Raw genomic sequence first — 22,615 nt, 5'->3', positions numbered from 1 at the left:
TAAAGTTTAATGATAGGAATTGGATCCTGATATTGAAAGTATAAACATAGCATACAATACTTTCTTGCAGCAATGCCTACTGTAAATATATGTATATAGATTATGGTTATTATATGCAAATAAAGCCTCATTAAATGTATCCTCCATAAACACACTTTTACTTCACTGAGTCAAGTTGTGCAGAGTCCAGAGGAAGTTTTATTCTTTTCAGTACCTCCATCTCCAGCAGTCACTGCATAAACAGCTTTAGTTTACCTACATCATATTAGAGGATTTCTGGATATCGATGTCCTCAAAATTCAATTCTGACTTCATCTAACACTGATGTTTGGGGCTGCCAGCATGAGAGGTTTCCTTGCAGTTATGGATCTGTTTGATACATTTGGGAAATGTGTCTGAAAAATGTATTAAATTAACTACTTCAGACCTAAATAATTCAATACTTTCTGCAGAAAAATATTGCGTAATTAGTGAACAGTTTGGTGTGGTTTTGCATTTAAAACATAACTTAAAGGTGCACTGTGGACTTTTTTTTGTAAATCAGTTATATTCACATTCAGTAGAGTAGAGAGTACAGTAAAGCTTTAATATCCCCAATGTAATAAATACAACGATAATACAACAATGAATAAAAACAGCAATCAATACACACAAATGCATGAATGCTCGCTCATGTGCATTTGCTTCCTTGTGTGCATTCACGATACAAAACAAAACACATGTAAAAACAGTGCACTATAATGTAACTAGTGATCAAAGACCCATTAATGTCTCACTAGTTTAATAGCTGACAAAAATCAAACACTAATCAATATAATATAATGTTAGACATACATTTTAGGTTTTTCAGCTGCAAGCATACCCAAAAAAAAGTAGCACACGGTAGTTTACATTAGACATGTAGAAGAGCACTGTGCGCTGTGCAATTCAATTGTATCGTTTTCAAGATTAGATGTAATGACTAAATGTTTTCCTGCATGTTTGAACAGCTTCTAAATCTGCAACAGTGAATTTGTAAAGTGTGAATTCATGACTGTGATATTTGCTAATGATATTCAACATTTAGTGTATTCTAGTGCATGTAGTATCTAGAATATGAACAGTGTGAGTTCTTGTTGCTTAGTGGAGTTGAGAGGATATACAAAACTCACTGCCCTCTGCAAAGGATTAGAGGTCATGTTTCTTCTAATTCATAACCTTAATAAATACAGTTTCAGGTCCCACTTGTGCCTCTATTCATTTGTGATTTGGTCTTTCCACAAGAAAGTCTAATCACAGTTATATAGCATAATAAAAGTGCCCAGCTATGAACACTTTGGTCCTGTGCAGCTCAGTCGGTGAGGCTTGTTATTGTAAAAGCCTGTGGTTTGTTCACCACAGGAGACAACCATGCTGAGAAGGCATATTCTCCTTGAACAAAGGCACCTGGCTCAGCAACATCAGCGTAACGTGCACTGGATGATCTGTAGAGGAGGTTGCTCACTGTGGAGATGAAATATGCTTCAGCATGTTGTCAAAAATGAAAACAAGAGAGGCCGGAGAGGGAATCCCATCAGGGAGGAACTGGGGAGCTCGGATTGGATTACAGGTCATTTTCAAAACATATCCTCCCTCAAAGTCTGTACAGACATCAGCTGCATTTCCCAGGTTCTCAGGAAAGACAAGTGTTGTACAGCTTTTTCTTCTCACTCGACAACATGCAAGCTTAAACCAAGGCCAAACATCTGGCCTCGGAGAAGGAGCATTCCCTCAGCTCTTGGATGGATGGGGAAGTTCTGAATATGTCTCCTACAGTATTTACTCCTCTAAGAAAAATAAATACTGAACTCGCAGCAGTACATTTGAGCCAAAAATACAGAGTACACAGAATGAGAATCATAGAAAACATTTCATTATTAGAAGGTAATTTAGAAACATTTTCTCCTGCACTATGGTCAATCATATGGTCTTTATGATATGTGTACAGATACATATTTCTGTATAGTCTACATGAAGAGTAAAACATTACATTTTAATCTACCACTAAAATTACTATTATTTAAAATTACTAGATTGCAGTGCTTTCTCACTCGCTCTGATTGTAAACATTCTGTGAACATTTTTCTCTGTATTATACTGGTTCTGTGTATTTAGAGCCTGACGTAGCAATTCCAAGTTCAAACTGAGTGTTTGCTCCTGTTACAGTTTCTGCAACTGTCAAGCTTTCCAATTTTGCATGGCAACATATGCAGTTTACGTGATAACGGTGGCCTATTTTCAAAGCAACGGTTCCTTGATTTCAGACAAAATAGCCAAAAGCAGGTTTTCATTTCTAACCGTTGAATTTTTTGGTTGAAATGACAACAGTCACTAGTAGATTTCATCAGCTGTAACTGGCTAGCTAATTAAGCTAATGTTGTCTGCATGAGTTGGTTGAAAACACTGTTCCAGGGTGAAAATGAGAAACCTCATAAGGTGTCTTAAACATGCACTTGACAATTACATCACACTAAAAAGTAGCCAACGTTGACCTATACTCTGCTATAGTTGCATCCAGGACCAGCTGATGTCCTAGTTGTGAACAGTGCTTTTGTAACTAACCTGTAAAGACACAAAATAATGTAGTATGAAATCCATCTGGCCTTGGAAGTAGCGCTGGGATAGGTTAATGCTGTAGCTTGACAGGCCCCCTGTCGCTAATCTATAATTGGACAACTTCTGTTTGGGAGGCGAGTATAGCAAAAGGTCAATTACAGAAGGCTTAGCACTTCATTTCAAGCAATGATACATTCTTGTTTTCTTTTAGAGAAAAGATAAATCCAAACTCACCTGTCTTGACTGCAGAGAACTTGCCAAGAAATGAACTTTAATAAACAAAAATAACTACAAATTTGGAAGCGGGCCCAGTCATCTACAAATCATCTGGAAACTGAACAGAATAAAAAGTCTGGGACCTATTACTTACACAGTAATACTTATGCTCCCCTGGTCATTAATAGCACATTTCATGATTTTTATAAATCCCTCTTCACCTCGGAGTGAAATAATGACTCGAGAGGATTAAATGGCACACTTGGACAGGAGCTCTCGTCCTTCTGTGTCAGAATATGAACACCAGCTCATCCAAATGTTCACTTTACCATGGAAGAAATTTGGGAGGCCATTCGGTTAATGCCCTCTGGCAAAGCACCTGGCTTGGACAGCTTCCCATTAAAATTTTATAAAAAGTCTTGGCCTGAATTATGCCCTGTTCTAATGCCTCTAATCAACAGTCACCTGGAGGAAGATAGCAAAAGAAGACAAAACCAAAATGGCCTCTATGAGTATAATCTTCAAAAACTCTTCAACAACCCTTTACATGACTGATCTTATTGGATAGTTAGTGTAAGTAACCTGGACTTTAAGATGCTGGCCAAAACACTAGGACATTATATCACTAGCAATATTACTTAGAAATGGTTAAATTCTTTCAAGCAATATAACCTATAATAAGTAAATACAATAAATATTTTCTATATAAGAGAATAGAAAATATTTTTGATATGTAAAATCATCATCACTAGTTTTTTTCATAAGGCTTCTTTCTGTAGCTGCCATGAGACATTGGTTCAACAATTAACAATAATTATACAAGAAGGAGTATATAGAAGGGCCTGAAGTATAACTTCACTTTCACATGGTACTTCAATAGATAGCACCTCAGGTTATCTATACGAAATGTAAGGAAACTGAGAGAATAAACTGAGCATTCCATATTTTTAAAATTAGCCAAGGGTAGAATTTTCTTTAAATCAGCTACTGCTCGGCATTTATGGTGGTGAGGTGTCAATTATTCGATCAGTGGATCAACAGTTGCTTAATTTTTTAAACAAACATGCCAAAAAAACTTAGTTTCCAGCCTCTCAAATGTGAATATTTAATGGTTTTCTTGGACATTTCTGATAGTTTACTGAATATTTTGGGGTTTTGGACTTTTGGTTGGAGAAAAAAAAAGCAATTAAATTGAATTTTAAGTTGCAGCCCTAGTATTAAAAAATGCATTTGATGTAGCAGAGAAATTCTGGGCAATGCACTTAGTACCAGTCTCATATCACTCCTCCAGTCAAGTTTCGTTCTATATCAAGTCAACCTTTTGGAAGATTCATATGTTGCTCGGTCTGATAGGTGTTCTTTCTGAAACGCCTTGAAGACAAGTGACAAAGGAATGACCTTTGTCTGCCATCTTGTCCAGCTAAAAATAAGAACAGTAATATTCTACCTGGCTGAGAGGTAACCTGAGAGATTACAGTGCATTTTGAAAAATTTTCTTCAAGTGGCTAATCCTCAACAGAAGGACTTTTATTGTTATTTTTAAAGACAAAAATGCATTTCCAAGTGTTCACATTAATTATCAGTTAGTTTACTTTTTGTAACACAGAAGTAGTCTTATAACACATACACAAACAGTTAGACATTCAATCCTATGAACCAACAAACTGCTTGCCCATAGCCAGAAATATTTGTTATGTAGCTTTCAGAGGAAAATAGTGTACGAGCTGAAAGTCTTCCAAAGTTTATTTCCTGACAAATATGAAAAGGATCATAAAACAATAGGTCTCTCCTCAATAATTTTTTATCTCCCCTTGAGGCAAACAGTTTGAGATACACTTGGAACTTGCTGAAACCCTATATCGTTGCCATTACTGCTGCTTGTGCATCATTGTACTGGGAAAACTTTTAAGATGACAACGCACCTATGAGAGCAATAATAATAAAACTAATATCAATACACAGAAAGGAGTTATGAAACCAACACAATAAACACACATTAACTCCCTATTGTTTGTGTCAATCGCTGCCGACAGGAGCCATGCAATTGGCTCGAGGAAAAGAAAACCACCTAATCATCATCAATAAAAACCTAATACACTGCTGCTCGTGTAGCAATGCCAGTTATGAGAGGACATGAACATTTTATGGAGTCGGAGTATAGTGTGGCATAAAAATCAAGCTGGTATGATTGCCTTGGGGGGAGTGTTTTTATGTCCAAACCCTGTGAAAGCTTGAAAAATTGGACACACTGGGGGGGTTATGGGTGTTATCAACCCCAGATACTCTGCTGGAGATTGTCAGAATGAGTCCCATCTTCCTCCACTCCTGCCAGCCCTGCAGTACTGTATATTTTCACCGAGGTCATGGTGCACTTATGGGAGAAAGTAATTGAGTAGCATTTGATTCAACAAGCATGGCACTCACTGGGTAGGAAATGCTACTCTGTGTCTCAGAGGGAGGTCAACTTAGACAGTTTACAATTTAGCTCAATATGTGCAGTGAACTGTACCTCAGCTGAAAGTACAAGTTTCACAATTTCTTTCATCTAGAGGTCTTGTGCGGTCTAGCCGTATTGGCGTTAACAGTAAAAACTCAAACTCAGCTCCTAACAATCCTCTGTGTGTCTCAAGGCTGGTTTGTCAAGGGCAAGTCAGCTGTAAATCTGAGTGGGAGGGTTGGATAGCAGCGTATGGCACTCAGTCCTGTCAACAGCTGTGTCCTGCCTTTGACTTATACCTGACATACCCCTGATGAGGCTTCCATTGACCTGTCGTCACCGTCTCATCTCACCCTTCGGGTCTTTCTTTCTCTTTTCTCTGCCTGGCCTCTGTTCACACTGATGTAGTTGAAAGACGCATTTCAAATATCCGGTCACCACATGAGATGCAACTCTAACCCTTGTGTTGTCATCATAAACAAAGTGGATGCTTCGCTCATTTTCCTACATCGCATTACAGCATTTTACAACACTTCAATCATCATGACAGCCTCCAGTGATCAATGACGACTTCACCAAACAACAGTCTCATTAGGCCGACCGAGGGGTTGGTGCTTCCATGTATGTATCCTTGCTTATAACTGCAGACTCACTAGGTTAATTCTGCCACTCAAGGGTATCACTGCCTTATTCTTCATATGAGCGATTGGGTCGGTGAGACACTGAAAATGTCATCTATTCAGAGGCCCCTTGGGGTGAGCAGGAGGACACGCTGGGGATATTAGGCTATAGATCCATTTAAAAGTCACAAAAGAGAGAACATGGCTATAGCTCTTTGTAGAACCAACCTTGAAGCAGGATAAAAGTGAAGATGTATGTTAGCCAGGTGCTCCAAGGTTACGTGGTTACATGATGGTCTTTACAGGCTGAGAAGTGGTGTTATATTTAGCATTCTGGTTTGATTATTTAGTCTTTTGTAAATGTATATTACTTTTTTTTTGGCAAATTTTAGTCCTTTGATTACTGTTAGCTTTATAAAAGTAATAATTTCAGTCTAGTTTTTGTCAATGAAATGGTGTGTTATGCTCACTAAAATACTGTCCACAGGTTATTACACCACCAATTACTGTATGTTTAGATTTTTCTCCTAAGGTTTATGAGACAAAATCACAGAGTAGTGTACAGATTGTTCAGATCATGGATGGGACTGGCAAACATTTAGGGGATTTAAATGGTTAACAGCCTACATTATTCCTACTCTTATTCCTGCCGACAGCCTATGAACACAATAGATAGCCAACGCAGTTAACACCATTTTTGTGGTTTGTCCCAGCTGTTTTGCTGCTGCTTCTGGTCAAATTTTTTTCCTTCCAAGAACCAGTAATGTTAACTTACATTTCAGGCAGGGGAATAATGTTACTGAAATGCAAAATGCTGCTTATTGCAGTACAAGTCAATCAGCTTTATCAACCTCTGAAGAAGAGATACTCTGAGTGGTGGAGGATAGGTTTTACAAATCAGATGTTACAATGCGTGATTTTGCTGATTCATGCAGGTTGTTGAATAAGACCGTACTATAACAGTAATTTGTTCTATCTATTTGTCCTTCGTTCACATTATTATTTAGTTTTAACTACAAAAAACATAAAAGTTGCAATATAGTTCTAATTTTCAAAGGTGACTTTTTTAAATTTAGTTTTAGTCTCACCACTTTCCTTATGGAAAAAATTGTCATTGACAAATATTTTTAGCTATTTTTAGAGGTTTTGTTGACAAAATCAACAGTGAGAGGGGGCTTCTGAATTTTGCCTTTTAACGCCTAAACAGGTACATTTGTAATGTCACACAACAATGTCAAGATAGCCTGAACTAAACAAGACAATGTCATATTATTTACCTGCTGATTCATTTCCCACACAAGTACTTTCGACATTAGTAACAATGCTATTACACTTTAAATTCTGCTTTTAATGTCCTTACACCCATAAACTGTGATTAATTTATTGTATTTTTCAATGAATAACTTATAATTAGCCTTCATTCCCTTGCAAAGAGTCACCGACCTTGCCCCTTGAAGTAAATCTTTGACTAATATTGTGAATTAATGAATCTTTTACGATCAGTGAATGGCCATTTGGTAAAAAGAGGTAAGACATATCAAAACATCCGGCCTCTTATATCACCAGTTAGAAAATATTCTCTCTACTCCGCAGTCTTAAAGGTTCTTGTTTTATCCATCTGGTGCTGCAGTCTGGGCCCAAATGGCCAGTGACGAGATAGTGTGTGCGCTGAACACTATCTGGAGAGAAAGAGAGACAAAGAGCCAAAGAATCATACATAAGACGAGGTGGGTGGTGAACTATGTCCTTCACTGAGTCGTCATCATAAGGCAGCACAACCTGTCCATTGATCATCAGAACAGAACATTTGTCCCAAACAGTTTTCAGCTCGGTTTGATAGTTATACATGGTATCTGGCAGTATACACAGCATGTGTGTTTGATTATATCAGCAGCAAGCCTCTTTTCAGGAAATGTCTTCTGACATTTTTTTTTTCTTGGCATATATGGAGCTATTTAATGGGATTTGCCTTTCAGCTGCTTTCTATATGCTGTACCACAAAAATGCATTTGTACTATGGATCAGCCAGCACATTTTGAACACTGGAGCTTCCATGGATCCTTTCAATCAAAGTCTGCTTAGCTGAATAAATTAACACAATATGTTCCAGAGTCCATGTTTTTTTCTATATACACAGGGCTATAGCCAAGAAATTTGAAAGTCAGATGTCACAAGTCCTACATGTGGCTTTTTTGGACAAGAAGTGATTTTTTGCTTCTTTTTTGTCATAAAAATGACTGTAAAATACTATTTGATCATTTCCAGATACATTTTTTTGATAGTTGGAGGTGGAGAGAGACAGGAAACATAGAAAGAGAGGTATGACATGCAATGAAAGTCTGCAGCCACAATCAAACTGCAGATGGTGCAGTTATGTGGTATGCATCTTAACCAGTAGACTACCAGGGTGTCCCAAAGGACTCATAATTTTATGTAAATGTTACCAAAAAATGTGTGCATGTGAGCAAAAAGAGGCAGACCCCTGAGGACAAAGTTGATAGTTAAGTTTAATATATACAAGTAATTGTATTCTATCAATCTAATATGGAATCTTACTATTTTCTGTCAACCACTGCGAAAAAATACGTTTTTATGAGCCCATATAAATTATGGGAAATGACATACAAGAGCTGAAAACCTCCACATCCCACCACATACTGAGGACATGACCTCAGTGTCCTAAATGGTAGTCACAGCCCAGCATATACAGTATGCGTGCCTGTCCTAAAGTGTGTCTCACTAATTGTAAATCAATTCATTCAATATTTATTTTTAATTCAGCCTCTGCAGGTGTCGATTTCTTTCTGTCCTCTTTTCAAGAAATACATTCATTAATCCAGATGATTGATTTCATTGTATATTAATGGAATCTACATATTAAATACCCCTGACTGGTGGATGCCTTTTTGTGCAGTAGTAGTGAGGAACTGGCTCAGCACTTGTGGATTATGTAAGATTGTTGCATACCCGCCTCTCTACACCCAGTTGTAAAAACAGAACAGTTGTTGAAGTAGCCTTGAAAAAGTGGTTAAATGTTTAAGATTCTGACTGCAGCACATGTTCAATACAAGCGAGTCCTTGTGATTTTCTCCTTAAACTGCCAGCGTGCTTTACTCTGTTGAACATTTCTGCCTTCTCGAGCCGAACTAAATGCTAATGGCCTCAGCAGGTTAACCGAGGCCATTACACAAGAACTTTCTGCAAGCCTAAATCTTTTCGTACGAAAGACAAACTTCAATAATGGACACAGAAAAACTAGCTTCTCAGCTTGACAGGGCCTCTTGGAGCAGGTGTTTCAGCTTAAACTCTGCAGACATGAACAATGGCAATGATGTTGAACACAGACGCAGAGGATCTCTCTCCTAGAATGGTATTTCCTCTTTTCTTTTAAAGCTGGAAGCAATTTTAGCCAAGTGGGTTTGCCAGCTCTCTCTTTCTCCCTAAACTATATACATATCCTATATCACAGAACCTTTGTCCTGTGCAAACACACACACACACACACACACACACAGAGTCATGTTTCCATCACTTCAGAGGACATTACATTGATTTACATTCATTTCCTGGAGACTTATCCTAACCTTAACCATAACCACTTCTGACCTAACCCTAACCCTTACCCTAACCTTAACATAACGCTAAACTAACCTTAACTTTGAACCAAGTCTTCACCCTAAAATTAATCATTTACGTTAAGGGGACTTGCTTTTTGTCCCCATAAGGGCGGTGAGTCCCCACAACGTGACTGTAAAGAGATATATGTCCCCACAATGTGAGGAATACCTGGACCACCCACACAGTAGGCATACATTCAAAAACTCCCACTCTCTGTTTTAAACACATTCATAGTGGACACAAACTTGCATACAAAACACACTATACTACTATACTATACTAACATATTCCCAGAATCCCCCCCCCCCCCCCCTCCACACACACACACTCAGCTTGTAGCTCTCAGTATCGAAGAGTGCATGTTTGATCTGCTTGATGTGTTTCTGTTTCGCAGACTCCTCTGGGGCTTTCGTAGAGAGAGAGGGAGGATAGAGAAGGATCAAGGATCAAAGTGAATGAACTCGGAGGTTTAGAGATCAGTTCAGGGATCTGGGATGATCTCCTGTCAGTTGTAAGATGAGCCATTTGTACTGTTTTCATTTAGATTATGTAAAGTCAAACAATACCACCCCTACTTTGAAAAACGGGTGCCCTGACTGGTGTACATGAAGCGTATTTATCGAGGTTATGTGACTGACCTGTCAGTCAGACTCCAGAGTAATGCTTTTTCTTTCACGCTTCCACCTTTCCTGTTTTGGACACTCCACAAGCTTTGCTTTTGGCAAAATCATTATTTGCTAATGCAGTCCAACACTTGCATATTGTGGGTAATGAGCATCACTACCTTTAGAGGCTGGAAGTTTTAGCATATGAGTCCTTTTATTTATATGGTTACTGTGGGGAATTAGCTAAACAAAGCTCATTGACACCCACTTTGTTGAACTGTAGTTGTGAAAACACAGCTTTGTCACGAGCCATTTTGATACCCATCCTCAGTAAGAGTTTATGAAAACACCAAAGACTTCATCTCTATGTCTGTAATTGTGACTTTCATCATCAAAATGGAGCTTTACTATATACTATTACTGTATGTCTGCTCTGGATTTCCATCTTGACCTCAAATATGATCCTGAAACAGAATGTAACAGCAAATCTGATGCACCTCTCACACTTTTGGCACACATCTGCTGCCATACATTCATAAACAACTAAATTGCAACAGCAAATATGTTTTGCTAGAAACGTAATGCTGGCTGAATTGCTTTTTCCCTCAACATAATGAGAAAATGTTAACACATTTGGCAAGCTGCAAAAATGTTGATACTGAACGTATGAATGAAATGTTCAGAGACAATGTACCTAGTTGTTTTTTTCCCACCAAAATATCAGATCCTGCAGTACAAAATATCCACCAGTACAATAATATTAAACTTTTTATGGTTGTGTTTAGGCACTGGTAGCACTTAGTTAAGCTTATTAGGAAAACAATGTTGTTGTATATGAATGTAATTTCTAGGAGCCAGGGTTGCTTGAGGATGATAAATGCACCTGAAAGAGATCATGCAACTTAGCATCACTTATTTACTGTAACTATTCTTTACATTGCAGGAAATTTCAATGTCATTATAAGATTTTGGTTTACAAATCCGGATTACTGTAACAAAACAAGTTTTATTCATAGTCTCTAAAGGAACTACTTCATTTAACATGAAAAAAAAAGATTCCTTAAGAGGATATTCAGAATACTTTGCAGAGGCAGAGTCTTTCTATGTGTGTAAATGGTGTTGTGAAATTTGTTTTTCTGAAGTTGTGAGGATGAGACAGAGCCCAAAAGCTCATCTTTTGTTAGTTGATAATGCTTGAAAATGTCAATTTTTTGATTAGCAATGAGTTACCTATAACTGTCTGAATGTAAACATATATCAACTGAAAATACTACCAGTTAAAATATCTAGAAAATTAGTACCCTATTGTGCAAGTGTGCACACTGGTTAGGATTCCTCAGGCTCCAGGAATCAATAGAGGAATGGACTGACCCCGGATATTTCATAACTACATTCTGTCTCATTGATTTATGGCGAAATCCTGTTCTGTGTACATGAGATAAGAATGTTTAGAATCATGTGTGTCTTGCATGTGTGCATTTTTAAAGGAATAATTGACATGTTGGGAAATACACTTATTTGCTTCCTCACTGAAAGTGATATGGGATACCACTCTCATTTCTGTGTTAAATATGAAGCTACATTCAAGAGGTGATTAGCTTAACTTTAGTATAAAGAATGCAAATAAACATACAGTATTTCCCAAAATGTTAAACTGCTCCTTTAAATGTATGTCATTTAATGATGATACACCCCTGGTGGGACCATCAGTAGATGCATGATACATTATAGCCTTCATAGATGTAACACAACACCCCCACTCTCTCTCACATGCACACACAAACACACGTATATCACTCCAAGAGGGATACACATACATATTTAGATATGTTTGCACACATACTAACGTGTATATGTATACTAATACTAATGTAAACGAACGTGTATACCCCCACATGCCTGCTCTTACACAAGCATGCATGCATACTCCCTTGTCAGTTTGAGAGTTGGCATGTATCAGACCATCCTTAAAATGAGCCTCACTGAGCGAGATGGGGGTTATGGGAGGAACTGGAGGGGCCGCGGGGGTCTCCATGTTTATTCAAGGTGAAACCGTCACCCAGTTTACATTCCTGCCAACGTCAGGACTGAATGGACAAGCAGGACTGATTTATTTTCACAACCAGAGCTGAGTTGGGCTGTAAGACCTTTATGGATATAGAGTGTGGATCATCATATAGTATGCTTTATTTAGTCTTGGCTGGAAAAAATAACATTACACTCAGTCACAGTAGGACGATTCTTACTGGAAGTGAAACTATGTTAGTTACTTACAAGCGGAGTCCGTTTTTTACCTCCAAAGGTTGGTGCAACCTCGAAAATCAAGCGGTCTTAAATTACGGCCGGTCGATGAAATTTCTTAGCCCATTGCAAGGACAAGCAATAGGTGCAGATTTGGAAGGAGTTCCACTTTAAAAGAAAAAAAAAAGTTTTTGGTATAGTGCTAAGCTTTTAGACTTTTTTCAACCCAGTGTGGGTTTTAAAGCATATTCCACAGAGCACTCCCACTGCGCTGCTGATTGAATGGTTGTATTGATAAAGAAAGTGTGTGTGTGTGTGAGAGAGAGACTGTGTGAGTGTGTGTTGGAGTCGATCACATACTGATCTCTGGGAATGTGTGGACTCTGACCACAAAGTGGATTGCATTGAAAGCTAGAAATGGGAGTTTGGATCCTCTGGGAACCTTTGTGAGCCTCTGCTCCCTGGCTGCGTGACTGTCCCCTGATCAGACTTTAAATATTTATATGACATTTTGACACAGAGCGTGTGGAGAGAGAGAGAGAGAGAGAGAGAGAGACTGTGTGTGTGTGTGTGTGTGTGTGTGTGTGTGTGTGTGTGTGGGTGATATAGACTTTGCCCTGAGCTGTATGGCACATTATAAGACAGAAGTGGACTGCTTGCCATGCTTTGCTTTGAATTAGGACCCTGGGGTGTCTGCCATCTGCAGCCTGGCATCAGGAGGCCTCATACAGATTATGTCATGATACGCCATCAGGGATGTGGTCACTGTCCCACTGAAGAACATTTCACACCTTCACATGAAAAGTCTTACTATTCTTCTTTTTAAAACAAACCTAACATCTTCACTTTCTTGATTGTCACTCTCTGACCTGAGACTCAATTCAGCACCACCAGCAGAAAGCTGAACTGCAGCAGTGATTCCCTACCAGGGAGACCCAACTCATTTGAAAAAATATAAATTACATCTTGATTTTAAAATATATATAAACACATTGAGTCAGATTGAACACCTGAACGTGATTGAGAGTGCATGAAAACTAATTAGCAACAAAGAAGTCTAGACAGTTAGCTAAAAGTAATCAAAAAACTGCTGAAATGTCTACAATTATTTGATAAATAGTTGAAAAAGTTTGTGATTGTGGCAAACAAGACCTCCCCCCTCCTGGAAGAAACAAATAAAAACAAATGTAACTTATACTAGCAGTACAGCAGGAGTGCGATAGACTCACACATGACGGACTCGCACTGAAACCTGATGTTAATATTATATTATAATATTATTTACCTAATTTATGTGCACTGGATTCATTTCATCTCTGTGTAGAGAAATACACCGATACAAACACAAACCACCTTACCATGCACAGCTGTGACGACGCTGTCGACACCACGTATCCATGACACAGACACCCTGTGACTAAGAATGTCCCTCGAAACCTGGTTCAGGTTTGGAACCGGCTCTAAAGTTTTAAGAACCCGGAGATTATTATATATAAGAATATTTTTAAGGTTGGTTCTTTTATCGGTATTTTTGTTACGTTTTTGTAAGTTATGGTTGCGCTGCAGGCAGCCTCTGCATTGGTGTTTGACTGAAGCGGGGCTCAGCTCCACCCCCACAACTTTGAAGTGTGAAAAGTATTGGTTAATTGGTTAAAATAGCTAGCTAAAAGTAATGGATAAACATTTGAAAGAGTTAGCTAGCTTAAATATAATGAATAAGTGGCAAAAATGCTAACAGTAAAGCTAAAATTAATGGATAAATGGTTGATGTAGATAACAAAAAGTAACTGATAAGCACTTTATATAGCTAAAAGTATTGATAAATGGTTAAAGTAGATATCAAAAAGTAATGTATAAACATAGTTAGCTAGCTTAAAGCTAATGACTGAGAGGTGAAAAAGCTAAAAGTAATGGATAAATGGTTGAAATATCCAAATTCACTCCAAGGGAATGTGGCAAATGCAAAATTTTACATTCTCAAACCGGCCTAAACATTAACAGTTCAATGAAAATGAAATGAAAAATGTATTGTAACAATATCGAATTTTATATAATTGATGGTGTTAAACATCTCAATTTAAAACAAGTAGTGTCCATGAAGAGGTCCTTGAGTTCATCTGAGAGGGAACCACTGCTCTACAGGATACTGTATGTCAGTCTTTATCTGGCCTCCTTCAGCAGAGAGCCCATTGGGACTTTAAACACCTCCGCTTGTTTTTGCTGATTAAATCTTCAATGTTTTCGGGCAGTCGATTTCCTTAAACACTTCCTTGTCTAATTTTGAGTTTTCCTTTTAAGTTCAGCTCTTGGGCATTGGCAAGAGATTTCTCTTGCTAAGGATGTTGATCGGTAGTGTATAATGTGCATTATCCTCTGTAAGACGTATTAAGGGCTTATTTCGGTAAGACACTCCACCTCTTTAAATCAGAACCCGGTCTGCTCTCAAGCTTTCTCTACCATCTTTATTCCACGAACTGCACATCAAAGCCAAGAGCGTTTTGGCAGTGGCTGCAAGGTTTTGCTCCATTATTCTAATTGCCTTTAACCTGTAATCAATATTTACAGCACAGGCAAACCAAAAGGCTGGAGGACTAAGCATTTCTCTCTCTTTCCTCTTGCCTCTGATTTGATTGAGGAAGAGTGCAGCCAGAGTGAAAGTGCGCTTACTGGTTGTAGCTCAGGACAGCTGGGTGTTTTTTTACCCCCCAGCATCACAATGTGATAACTCTTGACCTTCCACTACCATCAGAGTCAAAGAGGGTCTTCAGAAAAAGCTCACCTCACTGTCAAATGAACAATCTGCTCAACACAATCGACCTTTGTGATGTATTATTTACAAAATGAAAAGGCAATCGGGAGAACAAATAATAAGGTCGGATAGAAAGAAAAGATGAGAGAGCACAGAAGAAAAGGGGTAAGCGGGACGAGGAAAGAGATGAAAAAGGGTCGGTAAAGGAGAAGAAACAGTGAGAAATCAAGTCTCCAGAGTGTGAAAGGCCAACAGCCCACGCTGTGATTCCATCTGGCCTCCTCGCTCAGCATGTGTGTGTGTGTGTGTTTGAGCGAGTGGAAGAGCGCCAGAGCGAGAAATGACCCCTGTATATGTGTTTGTGTATGCAAGTGTGAGGCTGCATATGTGGGTTTTGTGTGAGTACATGCCTGCTCGTCTGTGTTTGCTTGCGAGTTCATGCATGCGTGCCGACGGTCTGTTTGTGTGTGTGTGTGTGTGTGTGTGTGTGTGATGTTCATCTCTGGCAGTGCGGTGTGAGGATGAAAGCGTGTGCACGGCCCCTCGGCACTACACGGTGTGTCATTGCCTGACCTGTATACAGGGACTGAAATAAGTGAGTGGGGACACATCTGTGATACTGGCAGTACATGAGGCTGCTATAGACACCCGGAGGTACTTAAAGAGTGAGTGAAAAATGTGAAATTTAATATACTTTGAAACTTTCACGATAACAGGAGAGGCAAGATAAAACTCTCTTCCTTTTTTCGTTCAATCAAGATTGGAGATAATTGATCTTAAAAAAGTCAAAAGTTGAAGGAAGTTTGAGGTTTGTGTACCTTAATTTCACTGGATGAAAATGATCTTATTTCTCCATGTTATTCCCCACAGTTATCTTCTCATCTCACATTAAATACTCTAATCTCTATCTGTTGATGTTGCATGTGACTGGCTTTAATTAAAAACTCTTACAGAATTTAACTAAACAAGTTCCATTTTTTTGTTTCCCAGTTTTCATTTCAGGGTATAAAATCCAATGAAAAGAAGGTTACATGGACAGTTTAAAATTATGGACAAAAGTTTCAAAATGGATGCGTTCACCAACTAGACCTACTGTATATGCAACGAGTTTCACTGCTTTTTAATAATTCATCTCAGTGATAAACAGTACCTCATCATGTTGTCTGTGGAAATGCACTGAAGCTTCATGAAGGCATCAGATTAGAGGTGGATGACACTGACTGACTGAGAAGATGAAAAACAAAAAGATTAAAAATGTAAAAGGCAAGCACAGCAAAACAATCTGAGTATGAATTTGTACTGTAAACATATTTTGTACAGTATGTTTATGCTAGCATAGAATATTTTCAGCTATGTGTGTACTCAGTGCAGCAGCACAGCCTGGGAAGACTAACTATCCAGGGAGCTCATTATGTAAATAGCTTACAGTAAGTTGGTGACCTTAAAAGAATCTCCTGCATTTTACAGTTCTTTGCCCTCTTGGTATAATTCACCTCGTGATACTAAACATCCTCACTCTATATTGCTGAAAACAGTGATAAAAAAATGCAAGCCATGCACCATAATCCCCACTGCTTCAATAACAAATGGTGATGAAACAAATAGCTTTTCAAATCCCTCTGAATCCTCCCTTCTTCACTCCCCGAGCACTGTCTTGTCCCTAAATATCCCCTGACCCATTTCAGGCTTTCGTTGGAGACAGTTTACACTGTCTTGCATAAAAGGCAGTCTGGGGTAGTCGCAGTAATAGTGTCAACAGTCTGATGGGCTGTGTTTATAGGAAATGTGATCAAAACAGTCAAAACAAGGAAAGAAGCTGATCTACTGAGAATATGCAGAGGGTTCTGTCACACAAATGAGCAGAATAGAAGCCATTTGTGAGGTTTATTAAAGATGTCATGTTTGGTGTATAGTCTCTTATACAAATACTGTACACAGCTATGGTATGAGAGTGTGCAACTAGGTTATTTTGCATGCCTTATGGGATTTTTAGCCAATTTAAGACTGAAAATCATTGTAATTTTCTAGAAGAAAGCAGATGATCAACTTTATTTATATAGCAAGTTTCCTACACGTTTAACTCACATTAAAGTGTTGACATAAAAGATATCTGTCTGGATAAATTAAACTTAAAGAGTAACAACCGGGCTGAAAAGCAGTATTTCGTTGCCCTCTTTGGTTAAGAGTATGTTTCACTATTATGCTTTGTTGCAACTGTAACCACGCCCAACCGTGACATCACAGAGTACTAACGACACCCTGGAGTACACTTGTGCATCAGTGCAACGAGGTGAGAAGTTAAACCACAGAAGCTTAGCAAAACCAAGGTTTTGGTAGGTGTTGTAAAGTTACTCTTAAAATTTACATTGAAATTGATTCAATAATACATCAAACTGAACTGAACTAACTAGCCTTTTTTGCTCATACTTTATACAGTACTGATAAAAGAGTTTGCTAGATTAAACATGTTTATTATAACTTACGACAGATTTAAGACTGGGAGTCATTCGCTAGGAACAAATGGATGATTCACCAGCAGTCACCCATAAGAGTCATGCAATATGGAGCGTCTACTGTGCCAGTCTTTATTTAGGAACAACTTTATTTATATAGCACTATATAACACCTAGTGAAGCTATTATTTATTTAATATAGTGATACTTTCAAGACATATTGGAATGTGATCAGTGAAAATTGAACTTATTTATGCATTTTATAATTTAATAATACAAACAACTTAAAGCTGAATCATACCATTTGTTTAGTAGGTCATACAGTGTAGAGTTTTCCATTAAAATACAACTGTATTTTACAGTAACACACCTTACTTTGGACTTTAGTAACTCAGGCTGTAAGAGTTTGAGGACAGTCTTGTTTTTCTGTGGTCACATCTCCATTTAACTTAAGACTGTGATAAATTCTGATTAAATAGGACCCGATTAAGACACCAACGCTGCCAGAAATGATTCCATATGCACACATATATCCGTCAGCATGTAGAAGCTATTTTTTCTTGTACCTCAAAATAAGGTAATTAAAAGTGTCAATAGCCACTATTTGGCTCATTTGGGATGAATTCATTAGTAAACGCTCAAACAGATCTCAAATATGTTGCCAACTAAATGTTGGCAGATGAAAATGATGACAATCAAAAGCCAATGGTTTCATCACTCCCTTCTCAAGCTCCTCCAAAACTCCAGTCTGTCTCAGGTTGACCTTTGACTGTTTTCGTGAAAAACTCCAGTTTTATTCTGTAAAGCAGTGACCTTCCTGTGGAGTGTCATGGGAAGTTGCAGCAGAGAAGATATGGAAAAGAGGTAAAGAAAAAATGTGAATAAAGATGTCATTTTATCTGATATCTGGTTTTCATAGCAACATAAAATGATGACATGAGTGCATCTTTAATAAAACCATTTGCAATCATTGAAATTTAAATAGATTCAGTGTGCTGATTTGCACAGTCCAACCAGATGCTGCCAGAAAGATTTTTTTTCTTGCCTCGTGGATCCAGACAGAGTGGCCTTTTACTGGGCTGCAGTAAAGAACGCCAGCCTCCTCCAGCTATTCATTATCTTAAGTGTGTCTGCAGCAGACAATGAGCAGGGAGCGTTGAGATGCATGATGGGAAAGACTGCTGAAACAAGCTTTTCAAAAAGGGAAGATCTCACAGGACAGTCCTAATTAATGAATGGATGTGATGTGTCTGATTAAGATGGCTGACATGCCCGTACTGTTACTGTACCTTGTTACTGTAACAATGTTTGCTTTGCCATTACTTTGTCCTCATTTTAAAGTCTGATTATTGCTTCACAAATTTCTCCCCAGGAGGAGAAAGTTACACAACTCATTATCACTTCTCTGTTAATTCATAAGTCTTGGTGGTTGTAGCCTCTTGCCTTTAAATTGAGAATAATTCAGCCTAGGAAACCAAAGAGATCTGATTTATAGTGTTCTTACTGTTTAATATTAAACTATAAGAAAACCTCCACTACAAAAAGAGTATTTTTCCCTCTTTAGCTTAGTTTAAAAAGTGACTAATCCTATTCAATGAGAATCAGTGATAATCCTTTACAACAGCAGTAAGAAGTGTAGAATAATAACTTACTTGGATAAGTAATGCTTGACCCAAGCACCTTACGACACTTCAGACTTGGTCCAAGGATTTCTGCTGTTTTGTGTGCTGTCTGAGAACGAATGAATGCTACAGGTTTGAAGATGTGATGCAAAATCCAGCCCAGCCTACGATGCACCATCAACAGTCTTCTACCTTAAACGCAGGATGAAATGGATAATGACTATAATACTTGTAAGTTAAGACAAATAAAAGTCTGACACATTTATTATGGTTTGTGTTGATTTGTGTTTTTGTGCTGCGGAGGTGGATCAGCTCTACCTTACCCTACCTTGATGTGCACCTTGACGCATTTCAAACCATTAGTGTTTTAGCTGTAATGAGCCAGGAAGACGAGCAGGAAGGGGCTGATTAAACTAATCTCATAACTGACTCACTTCCTTCATCTTCTGCTGATTAAACACTGTAAATGCTAAATGGTTGCTGCTGCTTAATTGAGACAGGATAAGAAACTGTGGTCTGTTTGGGTGTGTGTGTGTATGTGTGTGTGTTCATGTGAGGCTGAGGTGGAGGATGCATTTCAGGCATATTGGAGTCGTGTTTTTGGCCACCTGGTGAATGTATATTCACCAATATTAACCAAATTGTACTTGTTTGATCTCAACCAATTCTTGAATAAAATATCTGAGTATTAAGCTACTTTGGTCACCAGCTAGTTGCAGGCTTTGTCTGTCCAAACTACCTTCTTGTTGCCCTGTTAATGGTGAGGGTCTTAGTGCTGTATAGCAAAATGTCCCATCCATCCAACAATTTTTTTCTGGTGCGTAATAAGCATTACAGTCTTTTACATTTTTGACACAATATGCCTTTGTGGTGTTAAATATTTGTTTTTTTAGATTGTTTTTATGTGTGTGACTGAACTGATTGTGCGTATTTGTGTTAGAAACTCCCCTTGAGGACAAGGGTACTTTGGGTTGAAATGAACTGAACTAAAGCTTCTGACATTTCTGCTCCTCTTCCCTTCATTTACCTAAAAATCTTAAAATCAGTCCTCATCCCATTATAGTGGTACAAGCCAAAATTCTGTAATACGTCACAGAATCCAAACTCCTCCATGTTTGCAGATAACAGATACATATGTTATCAATACTGACAGAGAGAAAAAATAGAGAAGTGTGAAAACAAGTAGTTGGCACTGAGAGAACAAGAGAGAGAACTTCATGCAGACTGGGGCTACTGTTAAGCCAGCTGTTGCTGTTGCTGGCTGCTTGTTCAACATCTCCTTTTCTTTTCCTACACATGTTAAACACAGAGGATGTCACATGTGGCTTTGAAGTTGTTTGACATAGCTGATCAACAAAACTAAAGTAACGAGTAATGTAACAAATTGCTGTTTAATTTCTAAAAGTATCCACTGTTAAAATTCATGTATACAGAAAGACACACAAAGGTGATATGAGGTGGGTTTCATTCACTGTTCATTGGTGTAAATGTTTGTGGGAGTTTAAAGCTAACACCTTTTGCAGAAGCAGTGCACCTTACCAACCAGAGGCAGTTTTGATTTACATGCATCAGAAACTCGTTAATTTAGTATGAACAACTACAGTAAAAAATGTTACCCTGGCATAGATACATTTTCATGGAAAGCTTCTGAACTTTTTTAAAGAGGTGTGTAATCTGAAACAAATCTGGAAAAATCAAGCAGTCTAGACTGCTGGATGCTGAGTTGATACTCCTCTTTATACTCACTGATAGTGCACAAGCATATTTTATATGGAGGCATTTGGTAAATACTCATAAATCATTCTAATGATAGAGCATGACCTGAAACAGCTTATTTAAATTGGTTTGAAAACAGTAATGTTTGTCGGCGGTGGGCAGATGTGGAATTAATTTAGTTGCATGTTAATTATCATGGTTGATGGTGGAAAAAATGATTTGAGCAGACATCTTGGACCAGAAGAGCAATAAAAGCAACTATTGTTGAGTTTATATCAATCAGTGCAAAATTACCTTCCAATCAACCCAAACAAAGAGACCATTTGGAAACATAATAGAAAGATGCAGATAAAAGGTTGCTTTTTGGGTCGAAATGAAATTACTATTTTCTCTGGAATGTCGGCTTTTCAATTTCCATAATGGTTCAAAAGGTTAGGGAAATGAAATTACAATCGAAATTAGAAAAAGCAACGTCTGCTTCATGTCGTATCTCTTTTTTGTTCTACACTTTTAAGAGTTCAGTACAGACAAAAGAGGTCCTCATCTTTCTCTCTCCATAATAATGGAAATCCAATACATTTTATTACTTCTAGAAATTCTGATTAATGCCGGGTTTATAAAATGAGGCCATCAGTCAATACTATCTACAGTCGGAGCTGGATGCAGCTGTGAAGCACAGTGAGGACTCTGAGATGACAGAATGTAATATCTAATTTCTGTTAGTGCGAGTCAGAAAAGTAGGGCTGGCGCTGCAGACATGCCAGACTTCTGTGCTGAGAATGGCCTGACGCTGCATCTCAGGCCGCCTCTTTCTGCTTCACTTCACTCACTTTGCAGATGAGGTTGGCAGTGGTGGCCCGCTCTGTATTTCAGACTAATTTATGACCTCTGCAGAGGAGGGTGCATTAGGAAGATTAGCCACGTCAACCTCTGCCACGCTGCAACAACTGGCCATGAGAAGGCAGAGGAACACACCACCATACACCCGTTAATGTGTGTGTGCGAGCATGTGCATTCAATTAAAGCTGAAATATATTACATCTGCACAGCTTTAGCAGCACTCCATTCTGAGTAGCCGCTCTCTGAGTCCCCTTACATCTGCATGTATTCATTTTTTTTTTTTTATTTGCAAGATTTTCCATGCAACACTGGATGCTGGCATCCATCAATGTCTATCTTTCTGTTTTCTCTCAGTGCGTGTTACTGAAATTAGACTCAAAAAGAGACATACACTGACAAACTGTCATTCTGCTGAAAGGGACATCAGACGAGAAAATGCTCATATGAGCCATTTGGGAAGGAAATGACAAACAACATATTTTGTGGTTTGATTTGGAGACTTGTTGGTTCAATCACATTAACATTGACTGTGGAGGGAATTTGGGGATTTGGTGCCGTGGAAAATTCACCAGTCTCTCCTCAGCAGAAAAGTAACAGAAGGTAAGAGTGGATAAGGATGGATGTACAAATTGAGTGAAGACTTCGACACACATGACTGGAATGACTTCAGCGTCTGGCAAATACCTTGTCCTACTTTATCAATTGGATAACAAGACAACCCACTTTTCAAAGTCATGTAAAATGGTTCATTAACTTGCTCAATTATCCTAATATTTACACTCTGTGAGGCTTCACTAAAACTGCATGCACATGTGGGTGGATTTTAAAGGTGCAATACCTCAGTCTGCCTGTAGGTGTGAGTATTTTACAGAACATTAACCATCAGAAAACAGTGATGAATATTTTTTTATTATTATTTATATT

General features: G+C 38.3%; 1 long non-coding RNA gene across 1 annotated transcript in view; it reads right to left on the bottom strand.

Annotated features, from left to right (window-relative positions):
* Positions 1-19,343, bottom strand: part of LOC122973033 — a 32,137-nt gene extending 12,794 nt beyond the window's left edge. The window contains exons 1-2 of the long non-coding RNA XR_006399888.1: positions 19,166-19,343; positions 16,211-16,280 (exon numbers count right to left, since the gene is read on the bottom strand). This is a non-coding gene — a long non-coding RNA (uncharacterized LOC122973033). The remainder of the gene's footprint in view (positions 1-16,210; positions 16,281-19,165) is intronic.
* Positions 19,344-22,615: the final 3,272 nt, after the last annotated feature.

Source organism: Thunnus albacares, chromosome 21, assembly GCF_914725855.1.
Source record: "Thunnus albacares chromosome 21, fThuAlb1.1, whole genome shotgun sequence".
In the NCBI taxonomy this organism is placed as follows: domain Eukaryota; kingdom Metazoa; phylum Chordata; class Actinopteri; order Scombriformes; family Scombridae; genus Thunnus; species Thunnus albacares.
This window is presented reverse-complemented; position numbering and strand designations above follow the sequence as displayed.